Source organism: Sapajus apella, unplaced genomic scaffold (genome assembly GCF_009761245.1).
Source record: "Sapajus apella isolate SASKATOON/1434 unplaced genomic scaffold, GSC_monkey_1.0 scaffold26, whole genome shotgun sequence".
In the NCBI taxonomy this organism is placed as follows: domain Eukaryota; kingdom Metazoa; phylum Chordata; class Mammalia; order Primates; family Cebidae; genus Sapajus; species Sapajus apella.
Window position 1 is genome coordinate 41,254 of NW_022436966.1, and position 25,535 is coordinate 66,788.

Sequence of the window (25,535 nt, forward strand, 5' to 3'; positions counted from 1 at the left end):
TTATTTTCTATGTTGTCTGAACCCTTTATATTTATCCTTTTACCTTTATACTTAATACGAGATTTTTTTGATGAAAATATTGGGTAATAGAAAGATGTAAGGTGGTAGAAACATCAACAGAAGCCATGGTGTCATGCTTGTCCTCCCCAGTCCATGATGAGGAATGACTCAAACATGAGGAGGAAGCAGCCAATAGAAACAGAGAAGCTGTGTAAATAGGAGAAACACTGAGAAAACGGATGATGGATTTTAGGAAGTAGACGGGCATAATGAATCTCCTCTTCCATAACTAAAATACACAAACAAAAAGAAACCAAACATGAAAAGAATCTTCAGAATCCGGAGAAGGGGCTCAACTCATATCACAGAGCTAAGACATAGCTCTTTCTCCACAAAGGATCACACATACAGAGGGTGAAAGGTGAGTCATTACATTCAAATACCCTACTGATATCCCACTTTTGGTAGAAAAGGTGACTGAGGTAATAAGTGGCCCAGAAGAAAGAGATAAACTTCTCAACTAGAGACATGGATCCCCGTTTAAAAAAGAAAAACCCATTTCTGCCCTAGCCCGAATGAAGATTAATTACATACCCCTTCTAGCCAGAAAGAAATCAGAGAAGGTCTGGAAAATTATCTCTTAGATCTAAATGTCTTAGCTGCATTAGAAAGATTTGCTAGAAAAGGAATCAGGCCCAGCAATATTATTGTGCACAAGGTAAGTCACCAAAGCAGACAACAGCCACTATAAAGAAGTACAAAAACAAAACCTCAAGGGCACGTCCCATAGAACTAGATACTTCCCTTACCCTGCAACTGGTAAAGCAACCACCAGTTTGTGAGTTTTAAAACAATCACAGAGAAAAATGTCACTTCAGGAGGTTGTACAGAGTCCTAGAGTCACCTACTCCCTCTCTGGCTGCCCCAACCTCTGAGGAATGAAATTAATACAAACCACATACAATTACCAGTCATATCTTGGGAAGGGGATTCAAACAGCAATTTATAAACATGTATAAGGCAGTTAAAGAGAATTCAACCAGATTACTATGGGTTTTCATAGTGGGTGAGAGCCCCTGGGGACCCATGCTTTCCGCAGGGACCTGTACAATCCTGGGATGGGAGATTCCTCCTGACCCCAGGCATACAGACTGATACAGACAGCTGCCCAGAGTGTTTATGGGGGCAACACTCAAGTCCACAAGGGACCACGATAGGCCTTGGTTCCCAGAATAGCCTGGTGCCTTCTGCCATACCTCTAATACAGGCTGCAGTTGTGGTGGTAAGAATGCTCAACTCCACCTCACAAGACAATGCTTGATGACAGCTTCTAGCACAGTGACCCCACTTTTGTCTAAAAGCTCTGCAGATGGGTATAGCACCATGTTCTCCTAGGAAGCACCCAGACAGCCGAATGAGTGACTCCTGCTACCCCTACTGCTCATAGCCAGGAGGTGCATCCCTGGTGGGGCTTCCTGCATAGCAGACCCATTTTCGCCTGAACAATTCAGGTGGGCACAGCCCTGTCTTCCCCTGGGAAGCACTCAGGTGGTGGAGCGGGTGACTTCACCCACACCTGCTCCTCCTAGCTGTGTGGGATGCACCAGTTGGGGCTCCAAGCATAGTGGACCCACCTCTACCTGAATTATGTTAGTGGCACAGCTCTGTGTTCCCCGGGGAAGAACCCACATGGTGAAAAACTAACAATGAAATTCTGGCCTTAAACGGGACACTTGACCAAGTGGAGCTAATAAACATCTAAAGAATACTCCACCCAACAACTACAGAATACACAATCTTCTCATTCACATCTGACCTTTGAAAAATTGGCAAAAATGTGATTCTTCTGAATCACATTTATTCATTTGCATATGTGGAATCAACCTTCCATTCCAGGAATAAACTATACTTGATGGTGGCGAACAAATTTTTTGATGTGCTTCTGGGTTCTGTTTTCTCCTGGAACTGATGAACAAATAGGAAAACAAGATGCCTAACTATCTCTCTTTGCTGATGACATGAGTTACGTAGAATACCCTAAAGACTCCACCAAAAGGCTCCTGGAACTGATGAACAAATTCAGTAAAGTTTCAGGATACAAAATCAGTAGCATTTCCCTACATCATTAATGTTCTAGCTGAGAACCAAATTAAGAACACAATCCCATTTACAATAACCACAAAAAAGTGAAATACCTAGGAATTCATCTAATCAAGGAGGTGAAAGATCTCTACGAGGAGAACTATAAAACATTGCTGAGGGAAATCAGATGACAAATAAAGGGGAAAAAACTTCCCATGCTTATGGATGAGAAGACTCAATACTGTTAAAATGGCCATACTTCTCAAATCAATTTACAGATTCAATGCTATCCCTATCAAAATAGCAGTATCATTTTTCACAGAATTAGAAAAATGTATTCTAAACTTCATTTGGAACCAAACAAGAGCCCAAATAGTAAAAGCAATCCTAGGCAAAAAGAACAAAACCAAAGGCATCACATTACCCAACTTCAAACTATACTATAAGGCTACCGTAACCAACATGATACTGGTACAAAAACAGACAAATAGACGAATGGAACAGAATAGAGAGCTCAGAAATAAACCTGCACACCTCCAACCATCTGACCTTTGAAAAATTGGCAAAAATAAGCAATGAGAAAACAACTCTGTATTCAATACATGGTGCTGAGATAACTGGCTAGCCATATGTAGAAGAAACTGGACTCCTACCTCTCACTATATTTTAAAAAACTGGACCCCCACCTCTGACTATATCTAAAAAAACCAAGACAGATTAGAGATTTAAATGGAGGACCTCAAACTATAAAAATCCTAGGAGAAAACCTAGGAAATATTCTTCTCGATATTGGCTTTGGAAAATAATTTATGGCCAAGTTTCAAACAGCAATTGTAACAAAAAATTGACGATTGGTACCTAATTAAACTAAAGAGCTTCTGCACAGTAAAATAAATTATCAGTAAAGAGACAACTCATAGAACAGGAGAAAATATTAGGAAATTACACTTCCAACAAAGGTCTAATGTCCAGAATCTGTAAGGAAATGTAAAAATTTAAAAAGCAAATATCAAATAACTCCATCTGTAAAAATGGGCAAAGGGGCTGGGCACCATGGTTCACACCTGTAATTTCAGCACTTTGGGAGGCCAAGGTGGGAAGATCACTTAAGGCCAGGAGTTCAAGACCAGCCTGGCCAATATATTGAAACCCCATCTCTACTAAAAATACAAAAATTAGTCAGGGAGCGTGTGGCATGCCTGTAATCCCAGCTACTCAGGAGGCTGAGGCATGAGAATTGCTTGAACCTGGGAGGTGGAGGTTGCAGTAAGCCAAGATTGTGCCACTGCACTCCCACCTGGGTGACAGAGTGAAACCCTTTCTAAAAAAAAAAAGAAAGAAAGGTGAGGGGAGCAAAGGACAGGAAAAGACACTTCTCAACAGAAGATGTCAAAGCAGCTGACAAACATGAAAAAATGCTCAACATCACTATTCATCAGAGAAATGCAAATCAAAATGACAACAAGATAACATCTCACACCAGTCAGAATTCTGATTACTAAAAAGTCAAAAAATAACAGATGCTGTCAAGGCTTCAGAGAAAAGGGAGTGTTTATACACTGTTGATAGGAATGCAAACTGGTTCAGCCACTGTATAAAGCAATTGGGAGATTTCTCAAAGAAGTGAAAAGAACCACTTCTTTGAGTATATACTACCCAGTAGTATATACTCAGTAGTATATACTCAAAAAGTAGTTCTTTTTCACTTCTTTGATAAGTCTCCCAATTGCTTTATACAGTGGCTGAACCAGTAGTATATACTCAAAGAAAAATAATTCATCCTTTCAAAAAAACTAATGTACTCATATGCTCATTCCTGCACTACTCACAATAGCAAAGACATGAAATCAACCTAGGTGGCCACTGACAGTAGATAGATAAAGAAAATGTGGTGCATATTCACTATAAAGTACTACACAGCCATAAAAATAAAATTATGCCCTTCACAGCAGTATAGATGGAGCTGGAGGCCATTATCCTAAGCCAATTAACGCAAGTACAGAAAACCAAATACTGCATGTTGTCACTTATAAGCAGGAGCTAAACATTGAATATACATAGACATGAAGATGAAAATAATAGAAAGTGAGGACTTCAAGATGGGAGGAAAGGAGGAGAAAATGGGCTGAAAAACCACCTATTGGGTACTATGCTAACCACCTGGATTATTTGTACCCCATGCTGAGGCAAGAATTATACTCATGTAATAAACCTGCACTTGTGCCATTTAATCTGTAATAAAAACTGAAATTGTTTTAAAAAGGAATTAGACACAGATGAGCAAACTAAAACTAAAACAAGTAGGAGGAAAATGCTAAATGTTAGAAAGGAAATAAATAGTAGAGATTAGAAAAATGCTAGAAAAAATTAAAGAAACCAAAAGTTTTGTCTTTAAAAACCTCAACAAAAACTAAATTATTTAGCTAGACTCACCAAGGAAAAACCAAAGACTCAAATCACTAAAATTAAGAATGGATGAGGGGATACTATGAGCAATCATATACCAAGATATTAGACAACCTAGATGAAGCAGACAAATTTCTAGATAAAGAAATGATCGGGCCAGGAGTGGTGGCTCACGCTTGTAATCCCAGCACTTTGGGAGGCCAAGGCGGGTGGATCATGAGGTCAGGAGTTCGAGACCAGCCTGGCCAACATGGTGAAACTTTCTCTACTAAAGATACAAAAAATTAGCCTGGTGTGGTGGGGCACTCCTGTAATCCCAGCTACTTGGGAGGCTGAGGCAGGAGAATTGCTTAAACCCGGGAGGCAGAGGTTGCAGTGAGCTGAGATCATGCCATTAGCCTCCAGAATGAGTGATAGGACAAGAATCCATCTCAAAAAAAAAAAAAAAAAAGAAATGATCAAAACAGATTCAAGAAGAAACAGAAACTCTCAGTTGGTTTATAATGAGAAAAGATTCAGTTAATAATCAGAAAACTTCTCCAAAAGAAAAGCTTGGACCAAACTTCCTTGATAAATTCTGTCAAATATTTAAAGAAGATGTAACACCAATTATTCACAATCTCATACAAAAAACATAACCAGAAAGATCATTTCCTGATTCCTTCTATGTAGGCCAGTATTATCCTGATATCAAAAGCAGACAAAGATACCACTTGAGAACTGCAGACCAATATCCCTTGTGAATACAGATGCAAAATACTACAAAAATACTAGCTACTAGCTAACTGAATCCAAGAGGACAGAAAAGGGATTACGCATCAAAACCAGGTGGGATTTATCTTAGGAATGCAGTGTTGATTCATCGTATGAATAAATCAATATGATATACCATATTAATAGAATAAAGGAAAAACATATAATCATGTCAATAGACATAGAAAAGGCATCTGGCAAAAGAATAAAAAAAAAAAAAAAAACCTTTCATAGTAAAAAACATTCAACCAACTAGGAATAGAAGGGAACTTCCTCAACCTGTTAAAGGATATCTGCAAATAACTCACTCCTAACATTATCCTTAATGACTTCACACTTTCCCCTTTAAGATTAGGAACAAGACAAGAACATCCATTCTTGCCACTTCTATTCAACATAGTTCTGGAGGTTCAAATAAAGTCAATTATCAAAGAAAAAAATGGCATGAGATTAGAAAGAAAAAAGAAAAACCACCTGTATTTGAAGATGACATGGTATTCTATATAGAAAATCCTAAGGCACATACATACACACATCTAAATTATTAGAGCTGATAAACAAGTTCAGCAAGCTCGTACAATCTATGATTGATATGGAAAAATAAGTTGTATTTCTATACATTAGCAATAAACAACCTAGAAATGAAATTATGAAAATAAATTCATTTACAATGTCATTAGAAAGAATAAAATACATAGAAATACATTTGATTACAGATGTGCCAAAATGCAAAGACGTAATAACTATAAAGATTGTTGAAAGAAATGAAAGAAGATTTAAATAAATGGGAATATATCCCATGTTCCTAGATTGGAAGTCTTAATATTGTTAAGATGTCAATACTCCCCAATTCCAACTAAAGATTCAATGAAATCCCTACCAAGATTCAAGCTGCCTTTTATTTTTTCAGAGATTGGCAAGCTAATCCTAAAGTTCATAGGACCCATAAATAGCTAAAACAATTTTAAGAAAGAAAAACAGGCTAGGCATGGTGGCTCACGCCTGTAATCTCAGCAATTTGGGAGGCCTAGGTGGGCAGATCAGGAGGTCAGGAGATCAAGACCATCCTGGCTAACACAGTGAAACCCTGTCTCTACTAAAAATACAAAAAATTAGCTGGGCATGGTGGCACGTGCCTGTATTCCCAGCTACTTGGGAGGCTGAGACAGGAGAATTGAATGAACTTGGGAGGTGGATGTTGAAGTGAGCAAAGTTTGTGCCACTGCACTCCAGCCTGGGTGACAGAGCAAGACTTCATCTAAAAAAAAGAAAAGAAAAGAAAGAAAGAAAAACAAGGTTGGAGGACTCACACTTCAAAATTTACCATAAGGACACAACAATGACAGTGTGGTGGTGGCATATGCAGAGACATATGGATCAATGAAATAGAATTAAGACTCCAGAAATAAACTCTTACATTTATGGTTAATTAATTTTTGGCAAAGGATCCCAGATAATTTAATGGAAGAAAGTCTCTGCAACAAATGGTGCTAGGCCAACTGGATATCCATATGCAAAAGAATAAAACTGTATCCCCTGCCTCACATCACATACAAAAATTAGCTAAAATATGATCATAGACCCTAATTTAAGAGCTAAAATTATAATACTCTTAGAAGAAAGCAAAGAATTAATTTTGTGTGTGTGTGTGATGTTGGGTTAGGCAATAGTTTTAGACACAACATGAAAAACACAAATGACAACAGTAGATAAACTGGACTTTGTCAAAATTAAAAATTTTGTACAGCAAATGATACTATCAAGAAAGTGAAAAGCGTCCCCAAGAATGGGAGACATGTTTTCAAATAATATACTGAATAAGGGATTGCTGTTCAGAATATGTACAGAACACGTCGAAACCAATAATAAAGTAACAAAAATAAGCCAATTTGAACATAAGCATAGGATCTCAATAGAAGTTTCTCCAAAGAAGATATTCAAATGGCTAAAAGTCACTTAAAAAGTGCTCATCATTATTGGTCATTAAAGAAATGCAAATCAAAACCACAATGAGATGCTACTTTATACTTATTAGGATGGCTATAATTAAAGGTCAGAAAATAACAATTATTGACGAGGACGTGGAAATACTGAAACCCTAATATGATCCTAGTGGAAATGTAATATGGTGCATCCACTTAGGAAAACAGTTTAGGGGTTACTCAAAGGTTAAACAGAGAGTTACCATATGACCCAGCTGTTCTACTTCTAGGTATTTATCCAAGAGAAATGAAAAAAGTATGTCCACACAAAAACTTGTACACAATTTTATAATAGCATTATTTGTGAAAGTAAAAAAGTATGGATGGACATGGTCGCTCATGCCTGTAATCCCAGCACTTTTGGAGGCTGAGATGGGTGGATCATGGGGTCAGGAGATCAAGACCATCCGGGCAACATGGTGAAACCCTGTCTCTACTAAAATTACAAAAATTAGCTGAGTGTGGTGGCATGTGCCTGTAATCCCAGCTACTCAGGAGGCTGAGGCAGGAGAATCACTTGAACCCTGGAGGCAGAGATTGCAGTGAGCTGAGATCGCGCCGCTGCACTCCAGGCTGGTGACAGAGTGAGGATCCATCTCAAAAAAAAAAAAGAAAAAAAAGAAAGTAATAAAGTACAAACAACCCAAGTGTCCATCAATTCATGAATATATAAAGAAAATGTTGTAAATCCACATAATGGATTTTATTCTGCAAACCAAAAAATGAAGTATTGACATATGCTACAACCTTAAAAATATGTTAAGTCAGCTGGGCATGGTGGCTCATGCCTGTAATTGTGGCGCTTTGGCAGGCTGAGGCAGGCAGATCACAAGGTTTGGAGCTCGAGACCAGCCTGACCAATATGGGAAACCCTGTCTCTACCAAAAATACAAACATTAGCTGGGCGTGGTGGTGGGTGCCTGTAGTCCCAGTTACTTGGGAGGCTGAGGCAGAAGAATTGCTTGAACCCAATTGAATCAGCCTGGGTGACAGAGAGAGGCTCTGTCTCAAAAAAAAAAAAAAAAAAAAAAAAAAATTAAGTCAAAGAAGCTAGATACAAAAAGCCACATATTTTAAAACTCCATTTATGTGGACGGTCTCAAATAGGCAAATCCATAGAGACAGAAAGTAAATTAGTGGTTGCCAGAGCTGAGGTGGGGGTACAAGAACAAGGGCAATGGAAGGTAACTGCTAATGGGCACAGGGTTTTTGGGGGGAGACGAAAATGTTCAGGAATTAGTGGTGAAGGTTGTATGACTTTCTGAATATACAAAAACCTGCTGAATTATGTACTAAAAAGAATGAATTATATGGTTCTATGTGAATTTTATCTCAATTAAAAAAAAAAAAAACAGAGACTGACCAACATTGAGACATACCCTAGAAAAGTAACTAGACTTAAAATCTTACAAACCTACAATAATTCAGAAATAAGTAAAGCTAGTCAATGTAGCAATACTACTATAATGAGCTGATACAAAATCCACAATATATAACAATTATTGGTTAGTTGGGGGAACATCTGTATGTGGGGACACAGGTGGGGAGAAGTGTAATTAGTTTAATTGTTCATATGATAGGGTCAATAGATACTGTTTCATGTCTGAGAGAGATTGAGAATGTGATTGAAGCATATTCGTTAATTAGATTACATGGCTGTTGAGTTGTCAGAAAAACAGCTCAAAGAAACACATATTACGTAGTAATGAACAAAAAAGATTGGAAATGGCAAGAAATCAGTAAAAATCACAAGATATCCTGAAAAACCAAAACAATTTTGAAAGACAACAACCAATGCTGGAGGAAATCCACAAAGATTGGAAGCAACCGGTGCAAAACGGATGAAAACACATCCTGATTTTAAAACATATTACTGGCTGGGCACAGCACCTCACCCCCGTAATCCCAAGACTTCTGGAGACCCGGCATAGAGGATCACTTGAGCCCAGGAGTTCCATACCAGCCTGGGCAACATAGTGAGACCCCCATCTCTACAAACAACAACTACAACATCCAAAACCCAAATATATTACCAAAGGTGTAATAATCAAAATAGTGTGATAGTAGCATGAAGACAGATAAACTCTCACACATATGGTCAAATGATTTTTTTTTTTTTTGAGATGGAGTCTCAATCTGTCACCCAGGCTGGAGTGTAGTGGTGTGATCTCAGCTCACTGCAACCTCCACCTCCTGAGTTCAAGCAATTCTCATGCCTCAGCCTCCTGAGTAGCTAGGACTACAGGCATGCACCTCCATACTCAGAAAATTTTTTGTATTTTTAGTAGAGACAGGGTTTCACCATCTTGGCCAGGCTGGTCTCGAACTCCTGATCTCAGGTTATCCGCCTGCCTCAGCCTCCCCAAAGTGCTGGGATTACAGGTGTGAGCCACTGTGTCTGGCCCAAATGATTTTTGACAAGGGTACCAAGACCACTTGATGGGAAAAGAATAGTTTTTTCACAAATGATGCTTGGCAACCTGGATATCCACATGCAAGAGAATAAAGTTGGACTCTTGTCTTATATAAAAAATTAACTTAAAATAGATTAAAGACCTATGTGTAAGGCCTAAAGCTGTAAAAGTCTTTGAAGAAAACATACAGGAAAAGCTTCATGACATTGAATGTGGCAATGCTTTCTTGGATATGACAACAAAAGCACAGGCAACAAAAGCAAAAATAGACAAATGGGACCACGCCAGGGTCACAATCAACAGAGTAAAAGACCACCTATGGAATGGGAGGAAATATTTGCAAATGATGATTCGTATAAGGGGTTAATATACAGAATACACAAATAGCTCTCACAATTCAACAACAACAACAAAAATCAATAACCTGACTAAAAATGGGCAAAGGAATTGAATAGCCGTGTCTCCAAGGTTGATATACAAATGGCCAACAAGCATGTGAAAAGATACTCCATATCACTAATCATCAGAGCAATGCAAATCAAAACAACAATGAAATATCACTTCGCACTCACTAGGATGGCTGTTACTAAAAAGGCAGAAAATAACAAGTGTTGGTGAGGATGTGGAGAAAATGGGTCACTTGAGTGCTGTTGGTGGCATTGTAAAATGACACAACTGCTCTGGAAATCAGTATTGAGCTTCCTCCAAAAGTGAAAAATAGAACCACCATTTGATTCAGCAATTCCTTTTCTGAGTATGTCTCCAAAAGCACAGTAAGCAAGGACTTGAGAAGATAATAGCATACCCATGTTCACAGCAGCAATACTCAATAGCCAAAAGGTGGAAGCAATTCAGACGCCCATCCACTGAGGAATGGATAAATAAATGTGGTACATGCAACCCATGGAAAATTATCTTGACTTAAAAAAGGAGGAAATCCTCTCACATACTACAACATGGATGAATCTGAAGGATCTTATGCTAAGTGAAATAAGTCAGTCACTAAAGGGTAGATATTTTATTTCTCTTACAACACAAAATCAGGAATTAAAAAATATTTCTTATCTTCCAAACTTGGCATCAACAAATTCATAAAGACAAAAAGTAGAATGGTGGTCACCAAAAGCTGGGGGAGGCGGACAAGGGAAGTTGTTATTCAGTGAGTATAGAATTTCAGGTTTGCAATATAAAAATGTTCTGGAGATCTGTCTCACAACAATGTGAATATATTTGACATTACTGGCCCATACACTTAAGAATGCTTAAGATGGAAAACTTTATGTTAGGTGTTTTTTACTCCTCCCCACAGTTTGAAATGGAATTTAGTTTAACAAACATTAACTTAGTAAGTGTACCAGAAGAGGAAAAACAAAAACAAAAAGGAAAATGATAAAATTTAAACCAAACATATTTGTTACAACAATGATCTTAAGAAAAATCACTTCAAAAAAAGACCTCCAAATTGGGTGGAAAAAAAAAGTTAAATTCAAGTCGTTGCTGCTTACACTTGAGCAAGTGACTCAGAAAAGCCAAAAGTAAAAGGATGGACAAAGAGCAATGGTGCGAATCCACATTTTAAAAAACTGTATTGGGTGAAGTAGAATCAAAGGCAAAACATATTCAAAATGTAAAACAAAAGTTATTTTATATGATTTATTGTACAATTTACAGTGAAAAAAGTGTCATTAATATTCATGCCATTAACATTTTGGTGCCAGATATAAAATAAAAATATATATAACCATGCCGGGCATGGTGGCTCATGCCTGTAATCCCAGCCCTTTGGGAGGCCAAGGTGGGTGGATTGCTTGAGGTCAGGACTTTGAAACCATCCTGGCCAACATGGTGAAACCCTGTCTGTATTAAAAATACAAATATGAGCCGGGTGTAGTGGTGCACACCTGCAGTCCCAGCTACTCAAGAGGCTGAGGCAGCAGAATCGCTTGAACCCAGGAGGCAGAGGTTGTAGTGAACTGAGATTGCACCGCTGCACTCCAACCTGGGTGACAGAGCCAGATTCCATCTCAAAAAAAAAATATAAATATATATATATATATATATATATATATATATGTATATATAAACCATTCAATTAACAAAAGATATATTCAATTAACTTAAAATATACTCTTTGAAGTTCTCAACAGATTAAGAAAATCAATATTCAGGAAGAATAAAATTAATGTAATTAATTAAATGATTTAATAGATGTACAGGCATGTTCTGAGAAGTGCATCGTTAGGTGATTTTGTTGTGTGAACATCATGGAGTATGCTTACTCAAACCTCAATGGTACAGCCTACTACACATCTAGGCTATAAGGTATAGCCTATTGCTTCCAGGCTATGAACCTGTACAGCACGTTACTCTACTGAATACTGTAGGTAGTTTTTAACACATTGGTAAGTATTTGTGTGTCTAAAATATCTACATAAAGAAAAGGTACAGGAAAAATATAGTATTATAATCTCATGGGACTGCTGTCATTTATAGGTTCTGTGGTTGACTGAAATGTTGTTGTGTGGAGTCTGACAGTAACTGGAATGTCATACTCTATTTGGAAGCTCTACCTCCTTTAAAATACCCATAGATTGCTTATATTGAGCCACAAGGAAAACCTCTATGTATCCTTAAAACACAAATAGAACACAGTACGTCTCTAATCACAATATATGAAAATTATAACTTAATAAGTAGTGACAATACATCTAACATGGAATTATGAAAAAATTATCTCTTATACGTCTTTTGAATCAAATAGAAAATCCAAAGCTACAGTTACATAACATCTAGAAGGTATTACCAATAAGAATACTAATAGGTAAAAATATACTGGGTATGTATACCTGATTTCCACTTGGATATCTAGAAAGTTGCATACGATATTGTTCCCCCCTTTATAACAAGACAACGAGAACAGCAAAAGGGCAGAAACTGCATGTTCTTAACTTTTCTGAAAGCCAGCAGCAAGTTGAGGAGTGGAGGGAAGACAGCATGAGGTAGGCTCAGTATTAATAGTGCTTTGCCCCCAGGTCTGCTCTCAGGACAGCCTGCTCTGCCCAGGTCCTTGGTCAGTTTCCAATGACCTCTCCCTCCTCCTCAGGGCTATGGGTTCCTGTGCCATCCTTGTTGCTCCCCTCTACCCATCGACACCTTCATACTTAGTCCTTTGATTACCTATATCGATAAGGCTACTTGAATTATTCTGCTTGGAGTGTTGGGACCTGATATCTTCTCTTGTAGAGAATTTATTAAAAGGTTAAAGAACATGTCCTCTCTGAAGAGCTAGAGCCATCGTCCTCAGATTTCTGGACATCTAACCAAGGATGATCTATCTGTCTATTTTCATTCCGCTTCAAACAATAAGTCCAGGGCACTGATCTGATGATGGGTTATTGATGAGATTGGGGGAGATGATGTTCTTTCCAAGAGCCTATGTTAATGAGTCTGAATCAATTTTTCTCTTCCTCCCAAGACTTCCAGAATGTAATGCCCCTGGATTGTCTACCTTCGACCTCGCCCCTTTCCAGGCTGGGCTACTCCAGTGCAGGAGTGATCTTCCTGGACACGGGCATAGGGTGGCACTGACAGGCTGCTCTCAAACCTCACAGTGCTGGGAATAACAGCAACTCCAAAAATACGATGACCTATTATAACCAGGTTCCTAGGGGCAATAGAAAGACAAAAAAAAAAAAAAAGTTTATCAGGATAAACTGTTAATGTCTAGTCTAATTAACCATGACAAGTTAATTGTTAACTAAGAAACAAACAGCAGCAATACAAGTGCTTAATGAGAAATGCAAAGGCTTCCAAGGAGGGAGGGACTGGGACCAGATTCATCTGGTTGGGTGGTCAGAAGTGAACAGAGCAGGTAGCACTAAACTGGATCTTGAAGAAGAAATAGAGCCTTAGTCATATATGGGAATTTGGTCAAGTATGTCCTGAGCACTGGCAACAGGATGGGTGCGATGAAGTCTGGAGGGTGAATCTTACATGCCTCCAGACACAGTTGGTTCTCCCGGCTTGTGAGGCTTTATGTGAATTCTAAATTCACTAACACTTGTTAAACCCCTGCCTGCAGGGTTATCATGCTGTACTGAAAAAGTAAAACAGCGCAGGCTCTTTGGAGCCAGAGCTACAATAGATCTGAGCTTTCACTTCCCATGTGGGGCCTTGGAGAGGAAACCTCAGGTTTTTGCGCCTCAGTTTCCCATTTACCAAATGGGGACATTAATACCAACCTTAGCTCCAAGGCTGTTGTGAACATGAAACTGCACAGCATGGGAAAATGTCTTTCTCACAGAGCCAAGCATCTAATAATTTCTTGGTAAAAAATAGCTATTGCTTCTTCCCTTTATGTTCCAGGCAGTACTGCTGAGGCAAGCAGTAAAGACTCGCTGCTGGTGGGAAAGTAAACTACAGCTGACACTTTAGAAAACAGTTTGGCATTTCCTCAAAATGTTAAACAGGATTGCAATATGAACCGACATTTTCTCTCCTAGGTATACATCGAAAGAACTGATAATAGGTATTCAAACAACTACTTGTACATGCATGTTCACAGCAGCATCATTCACAAAAAACAAAAAGTGGAAACAACCCAAATGTCCATCAATAAGTGAACAGATAAACGAAGTATGGTATAAACATACATGGAATATTATTGAGCCCTAAAAAGGAATGAAGTACTGATGCATGATGCAACATGAATGAATTTTGAAAACATTAACTGAAAGAAGCCACCCATAAAAGGTCAGATATTGTACAATTCCATTTATATGAAATATCCACATAAGTAAATCCATAGAGACAGAATGAAGATTAGTGGTTGCCAGGGACTGGGGGGAGAGGGAAACAAAGGGTGACCACTTGATGAATAAAGAATTACCTTTTGCAGTGATAAAAATAATTTGGAACCAGGAAGAGGTACTGTTGCACAAGATTGTGAATGTATCAAATGCCACTGAATTGTACACATTAATATGATTAATTGAAATAATAACATAAAATAAGACATGGGTCTTACCTTTAGGGCTTCACAATCATACCTGAGTCCCTTTAAACACTCAAAGTTGGTAGAGGCAGAGATAGGTAGATTCCTAAGCCTTAGTTTCATTGTCTGAAAGCAGGGCCAAGTGCCTAGAATGTGCAAAGATCTTCAGAGTTTATCTTTTATGCAAAGAATCCCCCAGAATTCCTCTTTCCAGAGCTAACTGCTACCAACATTTGGGGGAAGGAACCATTCACACTTTTCTCTCTGCATGCTTGTTTGTGGATATCATTTTCCAAAACCATTTTTCCAAAAATAAATTCAAACATACTGTTTTACAATCTTTTCTTGCTTGCTGCTATAGTTGGACAATGTTTCTCATGTCAGTAAACCCTCATCATCATTGGTTATGCCTGTGAGGTATTGTGCTATAGAAATAGAGCAGGATTTATTCAGCCAGTCCCCTCTTGTTACACTTTAGGTTGCTTCTAGTATTTACGTCAATAAACTTTACAGTGATAAACATCCTTATACAAACATCTTTGCACATTTCACAAATTATTTTCTTGAGCTCTAATCCTACAAGTTGAATTTGGATCAAGACTTTTCAAAGGATTTTGAGGCCAAGCAGGGTGGCTCACTACTATAATCTCAGTGCTTTGGGAGGCTGAGGTGGGAAGATTGCTTGAGCCCAAGGATTATTGACCAGCCTGGTCAATATAGCCCGTCTCTAAAAAAATTTTTTTTAATAAGCCAGATGCAGTGGTGGGTGTCTGTAGTCCCAACTACTTGGGAGGACAAGGGCAGAGGATCACTTAAATCCATAAGTTTGAGGTTACAGAAGTTATGACTGCACCACTGGCCTGAGCAACGGAGTGAGACTCTGTCTTGATTTAAAAAAAGGATTTTGAGACATGCTGTGTAATGATTCTCCAGCAAGGATCTCCCATTTCAGTGTTCCATCAAAAGTGTGTGTGTCTGCATATTTTCTGGTGTTTCTCCTAAATTAGGTCATACCATCCTTTTAATTTTTTACCAGAATAATAGGCAAAACCTAGATCTTACTTTGATTTTTATTTATTTGATTTATAGTGAATTTTTTATATATTCTTTTTTGTACACTTTTAAAATATATTCATAAACCAGATTCACTTCTTCTTTAAAAAATTCTCCATTCTTATCCAGAGTCCATTCTATCCATTCAGTATTTTTTTTCCCTATCAATTTTGAGGAAGGGAACATCAACTTTTCCATTTTGAGGAAAGCTTCCATTTCAGGAAAACTCAAAATGAAAGCTTGAAAAAGAACCATCAAAGAGGGAATGAGAAACTGAGAGAGAAGGGGGTAGGAAATGAAGAATTGTGTGTTGAAGCAGCTGGGTGGCTGCTGTGCCCAGAAGCTTCCACAGTTGGCATGCTTTGGTTGACTCTCAGTTGTTCTGCTACGAGCCAGAGTCTCTTGCACATGTCTGCCCTGATCTTATTTCCCTTATGTCTAAGCTCTTGGTCTGACCCCAGGGTCTTAGTCCATTAAGGCTGCTATAACACAATTACCATAAACTGGTAAACAATTTGCATTTAGCTTGTAAACAGAAATTTATTCCTTACAGCTCTGGAGTCTGGGAATCCAAAAACAAGTACCTAGTAGATTTGTCTGGTGAGGACTTGTTCCTCCTAGAGGGCGCCTTCTGTGTGTCCTCACTTGATGGAAAGGGCAAAAAAGCTCCCTTGAGCCTTTCTGTAAGAGGACTGATCCTGTACGTGAAGACTCCACTCTCAAGACCTAATTAGCTCCCAAGACCCCCACCTCTGAATACCATCACCTTGGGGATGAGGGTTCAACATAGGAGTTCTGGAGGGACACAATCAGACCATGGCCCCCAGGTACCACAAGTAGCTTTAAGAATGGAGGAACTCCCTCAGGGCTCAGCATGTTTAAGGACTAGAAAGCATTCCTGGTACTTGGCAGTTAGGAGAACCCTGGTGATCTTACCAGGGTAGTTCTGGAGGATCCGTGGACCCAGCAGCCAGCAGTGAGGAGTGGAAATGAGGTGGCTCCATGTGGAGGTCAGCCTGCTCTTCTGGGCTCACTGTGAGTGACAGCACCACTTGGAGGTGATGGAGGTGAGAGCGTTGCACTGGCCATCTGTGGAATGGAGCCTAAGGATGGCTTGAGTTAGTCTTCCCTCCAACTAGCAGCTGCCTTCCTGTGTGTGTCCGAGTATAAGGGTGCTTTCTAGGGGGTAGAGAAGGACACTGGGTTATAGATAAGGATCAAGCTCAGATGCTACAGGGTGATATTGAGCCTGGGAAGCCTGGAAGTTTTATCACAGAAAATTGGCTCCTCATGGGCTCTTTTCTTCTCCCCCAGCTCCACCTTCTCAGATTCTCTCCTTACTGAACAGAAGAGGCAACTGCTGGACAACTGCTTATCCCTTCTCTCCCCTCAAAAGTACAATGCCTCTTCCCTGACCCTCACTCTTAGTTGATAATATCCCTTCTTAGCTCATTGTTAAAAACCAAACCTCAACAAAAGAGGCAATGGAGAGAACTCCTGCCAAATCCAGCACAGAACAGTCAGTCGCTGTTCATGGTCCTGCCTGCCCCGTTTGCATGACTGTCTCACACACAGGCCAGCCCATCCCAACCGATCAAGAGCACCGTCCCAAAGGCACCCCACCCCCACACCAGCACTGTTTGGCTTGCCTCTGGATCTCTTCAACAAACAATTACTTCACCTACTTACCAGAAAACAGAACCTTACCTTATTTTAACTTTTATTTTAGGTTCGGGGGTACAGGTGCAGGTTTGTTACATAGGAAAATTTATGTCATGGGGATTTGTGGTACAGATTATTTCATCACCCAAGTACTAAGCCTAGTACTCAATAATTATTTTTTTCTGCTCCTCTCCCTCCTCCCACACTCCACCCTGAAGAGGCCCCCAGTGTCTGTTGCTCCCTTCTTTGTATTCATAAGTCATCATTTAGCTCCCAGTTATAAGTGAGAACACATGGTGTTTGGTTTTCTGTTCCTGTGTTAGTTTGGTAAAGATAAGGGCCTCCAGCTCCAACCATATTTCTGCAAAAGACACAGTCTTGTTCTTTTTAATAGCTGCATAGTATTCCATGATGTATATGTACCACATTTTCTTTATCCAATCTGTCATTAATGAGCATTTAGGTTGATTGCATGTCTTTGCTATTGTGAATAGTGCTGCAATGAATGTTTGCATATTAGAATGCATCTCTATGGTTGAATGATTTCTATTCCTCTGGATATATATCTAGTAATGGGATTGCTGGGTCAAATGGTAGTTCTGTAACAAACTTTTTTGATTGCACCCTCCTCTGCAGCTGCCAGGCATCGCCCTGTTTCACTCTGTGGCAAAACTGCTCCACAGTGTCCTCTGGACTCAGGGCTCCAGTTCCTCTCCTGTGAAACCCTCCTTGTTGGGAGTTCTTTGGGGACAACTGCACCAGCGCTGCTCCTGTCAAGGTCATCAGTCTTCTCCATGTTGCTGCATCCTATGGTTAGTATCAGCCATTTCCCAGGCCCTATCTCACTTGACCCATCACAGAAATCTTCAGCTCTGTTGATATATGTACCACGAACTTTATTCCACAAAGAATAAAGGTTTTGAAAACCAGATCTTGTCATCAGTTTTTAAAATTATGTTATAACGGATACATAAAAAAGAATCTGTGGAATGCATATATTAATATTCAGGTTAGATACAATTAGTCATTACTGCAAACGTGCCATTCCCACCCTGTTGAGGCTTACACAGGTGGGGAAGTTATTCCCCTTGTACAAATTAGGAGAAGGGGTTCAGAGAGGTTAAGACACCTGCTGGAGGCAGAGCTAGGATTTGAACCCAACTCTGTTTGACTCTAAAATCTGTATTTCATACAGTAGGCAGCACTGCCATCAAGAAAGATCCAGGTGTTTTGGAGCCTGAGGCAAATACATTTCAGAGCCTGGTTTTAAAATATAAAATTATAAAACCACAGTAGGATTTTTAAATCTTTTTGTAAGGGGCTGGTACAGGGAAAGAGCGACTTTGAAGCCTAAGCTTTGTTAGCTTCCCAATCAAATGTGTCTCTTCCCTGTTCCTGCCCTACTGGGAATACACAAACTGCTTGTCTGTTGTTCACTCACTCCACACACACTTACCAAGCACCTACTACCTGCCAGGCTTGTTGTGGGCACTTAAGATACATGGGTGAACCAAAGAGCCAAAGATCCCTGCTTTGCAGAGCCTATTAAATACAAATCAACAACAGATGCATATCCTTAGCATTTAGAGCAGGTTAGAAGGTAAGAAGAAAACTTAGAGCCAGTTATGGGGACAGGGAATGGCCAAGTGGCTAGGGGCGAAGTTCATTGTGAAATAGGGTGTTCTGGGTGGGACTGGCTGAGAGGAAGGCCTGGGATTAGGGTGTGGTAGAAACCCAGTCACCCTTGAGGAGGCTGCTGGGAGGACACCCTGCTGATTGGTTACCAGGCACTTACAGCCTTGATCAGTAGATTGGCCTAAAGTACCTGGGGATGGGTGGTCCAGGGCAAAAGATGAGCCCAAGGAGAAGCAGGCTTTGGGAGATGTCTGGTATTCTCCCCACAGCAGGAACACACCTGTGGGTGCCACCAGCCTTGGCCCGACTTTCCGCAACAGTAGGCGCTATGGAGCCCCAGGTCAGCTGCCTGAGGCCAGTTATGCACAAACGGGGTTCCCTGCCCCTGCTCTCTTGGTGGACAATGACAGGTTATGAGAAGTGGGCGACGATGCTGTTCCCTAGGGAGAAGATTGGAGGGGTGGCAAGAAGGGCCTAACCGAGCAATGGGGTCTGGGCAGGGGACACATGTCTGGAGCCCAGGTGCAGCCAGCCAGGCGGGGAGCACAGGCCCAGGGGCAGCTCCTGTGCAGGGACCTGACTGATGGCGCCAGGTGTGGGTGGTCACTCAGAAGGACGCCTCGGCAGAACTCATGCCCTTCTTCCTGGTGGAGGCCCAGTTGGGGGGAGGGGTGCATCAGCTGAAGGGAGAAGGGTCTTTCTTGGGGGGACCAGGAGGCACACGTGGAGCTTGGGCAGATAGGGTGGCCAGAATGGGACCCATACCCCTTCTCCACAGGAACCCCCAGCTCCCCAGGGCACCTCCGACTGCCCACAATGACCCTACCATTGCCCCTAGGCCTCCGGTGGGCCAAGAGCCTGCATGTGGGAGGGGGAGTCAGAAATGTAACTTCAAGAAGTTAGCCCCAGCTTCCTGGGCAGGTTGGTGGCCCCAGCCCAGAGTCATGGCTTCCTGGGCACCCCCACCCCATCCCTGTCCTTGTTGGCTTCTCAAGGGAGGGCTCCATCTCCTTCCTCCCAGTTCACATTCACCTTGACTAACACCTGGCACCCTGGTGGGACTCCCCCAACCCCCAGTCTCCCTTGGGAGTGCAGTGCCCTGGGCTAGCAGGGCCAGGCCTCCTGGGGCCCCCTGAGATGGAGGGGGGCAGAGGGTGGGACTAGCATATGGGTAACAGCCACACACACTTACCCAGGAGTGTCAGCAATGAAAGGGAATGAATTCCTCTTTCCAGACAGTATTGAGTCTTCCAGGTAGTACTTCTGCTACTGCTGAACAGAGTAAACTGAGTGTGTGAGCCTTGGGTAAGGCCTAGGCATAGGTTCTAAACTCCTTCCCAGTTGCCTGACCCCCAGAGCCCGTCCTCTGGTGGTGGAGAAATAGAATTATAAACAAAATCTTCTCCCATCCCAGCAAGCCTCTCTGCAGAGGTAGAAGACAAAGAAAACACTTTTATCCCTGAAGGGGAATTAACCCAGAGTGAGATGCCAATGATCCGCTAAGACGCTGCAAAGACAAAAAGAAATCTCACTGCTAATCTAGCCAGCAGGTCCAACCCATTGCACATGTTTTATGAGAAGCCCCGTCTAGTCCTCATGTCAGGGGACTGTGCAGCACCTTTGGTCACATTGAGTTCATCAGAGATGCAACCTCAATTCACTCGACAACCTGTGTCTGCTATTTGACTTCATACAAAAGAAAAACAACCCTTATCTTTATGATAGGAGTTAGATTTACCACACAGAGCAAACGCTAGTTTCCCGCCCTCCCACGGAGATTAGGAGATAGTGTCCTGGCTGCTCTGATGATGGCATTTCAAAGACTGTGCTCCTAGATCCTTCAGGAACACAGTCCTGGGTTACAAAGCTGACAAAAGGCGTATTTTCCTGTCAAAACGCTTTGCATGTCCCTCAAAGGGGCAGAGGAAGGATTTACAATGACAAGTTTTCCAAAGAAAACACTCTAAGAAAAGGGAGAGAGGACACCTCTTCCCTTAACAAGAAGAATTAAGGCGCTTCACTGTCTTTTTTCTTTTAATCTTTTGCCTTAACTCTGTTTCTGAGAGCATTACCCCATGACTCCTGAGTCATACCACCAGTCCTGCTGATCCTAGCACAGGGTCTTTGGAGTGACCCTGTTTTTGCCTTATTGCTTAAAAAGTAAAAAACTCAGCTTGCTTAGTATTTGGCATAAATCTGCATGTTCCCTTTGAAGCAGAAGTGGTGAGAAACAAACCTTTTGAACAAGGAACTGAGGAAGGAAGTGGCTTTTTATTCCGCTGGGAGCTGCGGCGGGGCTACTGCCTTATTCACCAAGCTCCCCGAGAAGCAGCTTCTCACCCCTTTTATAGGCTTACAACGCTAAAGGGGAAACTGAGGTGAAGCCAGGTCTTGTCCATTTGCTGGATGTCCAACCTTACAATCTTTTGGCTTCACTGATTTGCTAATTCATATGCAGCATGAGCAGGGACTGGCAGGGTAGGGGGCTTACAGAGGCAAGACAAAGGCAATAAACTATTAGTTGGCAGAGGTGTTTCCAGAAGGGAGGAGACATGGGGGTGTGACCCAGTGCCAGGCTCCAGCCAGTAGGGATAACATTTATTTGCAACTCTTTCAAGTTTTACAGATAGCAGAGACACTGGGAACCAAAAAGGGAGTCATCTTCCCAGTTCTTTGGTGTTTTTTTTTGTTCTTCTTCACCCTCCTTCCCATCTGGAGGGGAGAGGAGGGAGGAGGCAGAGACTGGGAAACAGAAGGAGGTGAGGGGGTCTCCCCTCTCACCCTCCGCTTTGAGAATCTCACCCCCCTCTTTTTTTTAGTGAGAATTCTCACTCTTACCTTCAGCCTCACCATCGGGGTCTTCTGGTGAGACAGATTGGTAGTGGTTCATGTAACAGGCCTGTGCTGACATTTTTTCTTGAACCACAGCAGTAAAAAATCCTTTCACCATCTGAAGGAGCAAGGGCATTAAGCAGGGGAGCAATATGCATGCTCCTACTATCAGTAACACACGACAATAGTCTTGAGTCCTCCCTATAGCAGGAAACCAATTCCCAAACATTGATCCAGGGTTGAACCCATGCCAGACCTGTATGGGTACATGCACCGGTTTTGTCATGTCCCTTACAATAGTTTCAACCACCTGAGCCTGGTCATCTATTTGCAGGCAACAGTTGGTTAAGTTCAATTTTCCACATACCCCTCCTTCAGCTGCCAGTAAGTAATTTAAAGCCAGTTTATTTTGGTAGATGGCATTTCTCATTTTGGTCTCCTGCTGTGCCAGGGCAGTTAGAGCCTGGCCAGTTTTGTTGGTCAGGATTTTTAGGACAGCTTGCAATCGAATGATTTGATTAAGCACATAGATTGGAGTACGATAGCCATTCTCTGCTCATGTGGCTGGCCCTTAGTATTGTATTATTCTCTGAGGGGGCCATTCATCATCTTTCCAGTCCCCTATAACTAGGCTTTGCTTGTTTCATGAAGAATAGACAGAAAAACCTAACAACTCCCCAGTTCTTAGGGGTAACAGGAAGAAAGAGGGCTTGATAGTGCCAAGGACAAAACTGCCCATCCACTGGTCTGGCAGTTTGGTGTAGGTCCTGTGCCCACATATCCAGTACAAGCCAGAAGGTGCTACCCAGTCCTCGTGGAGTTCCAGGTGGGTCCAGGCCGCCTGTAAGGTGAGAAACTTTTGGAAAGGGTTGGTCTTGGTCCTATTTAAACTTCACCAAGTGATTGTTTTACTGGTTCCATTACATAGCTTCTGTTCCAAACAGTTCAGCTTTCCCACTGGGACTATTATACCCCTTCCTATTCTGGCCCGACAATAGTGTCCAGTGATGGAGGTTTTTAAGATTCAGAAGCTGTTACTCAGGCCCTTTTGCACATGAGTCGCATTAGGGACAGGGTCAGCAGGCACAGCTTGCATGCTTCCCATGGCTACCGGTTCCCATAGTTGTTCCTCCACACACATAACAAGAATGCACTTTTAAAGTCTTGGCCAACTTTTTAGCTAACTGAAAGAACAAGTTTCTTTCTTTTTTTCTGGGAGAGTTCTGAAACTGGTTCATTTAATATATTATAAAAAGCTTGAAACACCAGGTGGCATGATTGTTTCTGGATATCTTCCTGAATTAGAATGTTAACCATGGGGTCCAGTCCTTTTTTATTAATTCCCATTATTACAGATTTCCCTTTCCTTCAACAAGGATCCAGAGGATTGGTGATTGTCAATTTTAATGGATTACAATGGCCAGAGGCCTAGGAGAAGTTACTCCTCCCCTTTTGGAGACGAACTGGGTCATTTTTATTATTCTTCCAAGTGGCCCAGATGACACATGACCAGTAGTCACAACCACTGCTGCATGGCCATCGGTTATGACAGATGTATTTATGCTCTGCCATATAGCTTCTCTCCCAACCAAGAGAGCCACACCCCAGACCTTGCTTGTTACTATTGACAGCTGCACAAGCACAGAATTTTATGGTGACCTGCTGAGGTTTTTTTTTTTTTTTTTTTTTCCTCAACTTTAGTAATTACTTGTGTCCCCTAAAAAAGGACCAGTTCTCAGCCTTATTTCGAGTATGGTGGACATGGTAGGGTCGGATGGGTTATAACATACATCAGGTTGGTTGCTCCCCGGGCTGCACATCCTGTACTGGGTAGTATTATATAAACAAGTTCTTCTGAGGGCTCTGTTGCCTTCATAACTATAAAACAAGAGGACTGTGGCAACCTTTCGTTCTACCTTAGTAATCTTATGTATGCACTGGGAACCATCCTTGGATGGAAGGTTGACATCTACTGGAGTAGCAAAGATACAAGTCCATAGTCCAAACAGAAGGAGTACCGGTCCCACGGGGGCAGTCCTCATGCTTTGGCTGTGTGTAGACCAGTCAGCTTCCGGGGTGTGACTGGAGCAGGGCTTGATGTCTCAGTTCTCCTTAAGGTAATCTTGCATGGGTTATGGAGATAGGGCTTCACTTCCCAGGTGTCTGGTGCTGCAGGTTTCACATGGCTGTGATGGATCCACGCAGGAACTCCCTTGACCTTCACGGCTGTTGGAGTTGTTAGAATGACAGTTTGGGGTCCTTTCCACCTTGGTTGTAGGGGAGCCGAGTTCCAGTCCTTGATCCAAACTTGGTCACCTGGTGAAAACGGGAGAACTGGGGAGAATAACCTGACAGACATGGGGATGTGACCCAGTGCTGGGCTCCAGCCAGCAGGGATAACATTTATTTGCAACTCTTTCAAGGCTCACAGCAGAGACACTGGGAACCGAAAAAGAAGTCATCTTTCCAGCTCTTTGGTAATGTTTTTTCTTTTTCACCCTCCTTTCCTTCTGGAGGGGTGGGGTGGGGGGAGGAAGTGGAAACTGGGAAACAGAAGGAGGCAAGGGGGTCTCCCCTCTCACCTTCAAGAAACCCTTAGCCCTGAGGAAGTGAGGTGAGCTGTGGTTAAGGCAGCTCCCCAGGCTAGGCTCCTGCTCTCCCCCTGCCCCTCGCATAGGCTTCCCTGGTCACCCCTCACTGTCACAAAGCAAGACCTGACTATGAAAGCTTCCACATGCAGGCCAGACACATGCATCTTTGGGTTTGCACTTCCGGCATTGTCTGCGGCAAGTGCTCAGTTGCAGGCCGGCCTCCCAGGAGGCTCCAGGATCCATTCCTTTATTTAGGACTTGAAAATGAACTGGAAATGAGGACTTTTGAACTGGAAGACATTTCAGAAATGATCAAATTTAATAGTTTCCAACCCTTTGTGATCGCAGACACTTTTGAAGATCTGATGTAGAAAGTGAGCCCACAAATCTGCACACCACTGCGGGTTTAAGGAGCCCCTGTGGGGCCCACGCAGCCCTTGATGGTTAGCTGAGGGGCTGCAGCTGAGCCCTGTTTCCCGAGGCAGAGGTCTGGGCTTTTAGTGGGAAAAACAGCACCCACGTCATAGCAGGCAGCAGAAGCTCACTGGTTATGCCAAGTCTGATTAAGAAAACTCTGGTGCGCATTTTTGAGAGGCTGCATTTTAGAGGCTTTGTTTCAGGTTTTCTGTGTGGCTGATCAGTTCTGTGTTCAAGGCTGGCTGCCAGCAGTGGACTGGAATTGCTGGGGCTCCACATCAGTGCTACAGAGAGGCAGATGAACTGCAACAATAGTCTCTTCCCAGGAGTACAAAGTCTCAGTGACAGGAGCCTCTGTCCCTGACCCCAAACCATCCTGTCCTCTACTCTGTGGGCTTCTGAAAGGAACAGAAAGGACCACAGCCAAACCTGCACCTACAAAGGATCTCAGCAGAATCTGTGTGGCCTACACCTTCCTTATCCCATGAGCCATGGAGTTCAGGGTTCAGGAAAATCCGGCCAAGCGCCCTGCACCATGCTATTAGGCTGTCCTAAGGCCTGCAATCCTGAGACCACAGCCAATGGAACAGATCCCCTCTTAGTCAAGGGGACCCCAGGGAAACCTGAAAAAATGAATTCCTGGCCATGATGGAAGGAGAGGTCAGAGAAGCCTCATAAGAGCCTTGCACCTTTGGAGTGTAGGGCCCCCAAACTG

The 25,535-nt window shown here is 41.9% G+C and overlaps 2 long non-coding RNA genes across 2 annotated transcripts in view; one reads left to right on the top strand and one right to left on the bottom strand.

Annotated features, from left to right (window-relative positions):
* Nucleotides 1-25,149, top strand: LOC116560419. Its single transcript, XR_004272964.1, has 3 exons — nt 1-14; nt 124-128; nt 25,045-25,149. It is a non-coding gene; the product is annotated as an uncharacterized LOC116560419 (long non-coding RNA).
* LOC116560418 overlaps nt 21,233-25,535 on the bottom strand; it is a 9,800-nt gene continuing 5,497 nt past the window's right edge. Inside the window, exon 2 of the long non-coding RNA XR_004272963.1 lies at nt 21,233-24,128. This is a non-coding gene — a long non-coding RNA (uncharacterized LOC116560418). The remainder of the gene's footprint in view (nt 24,129-25,535) is intronic.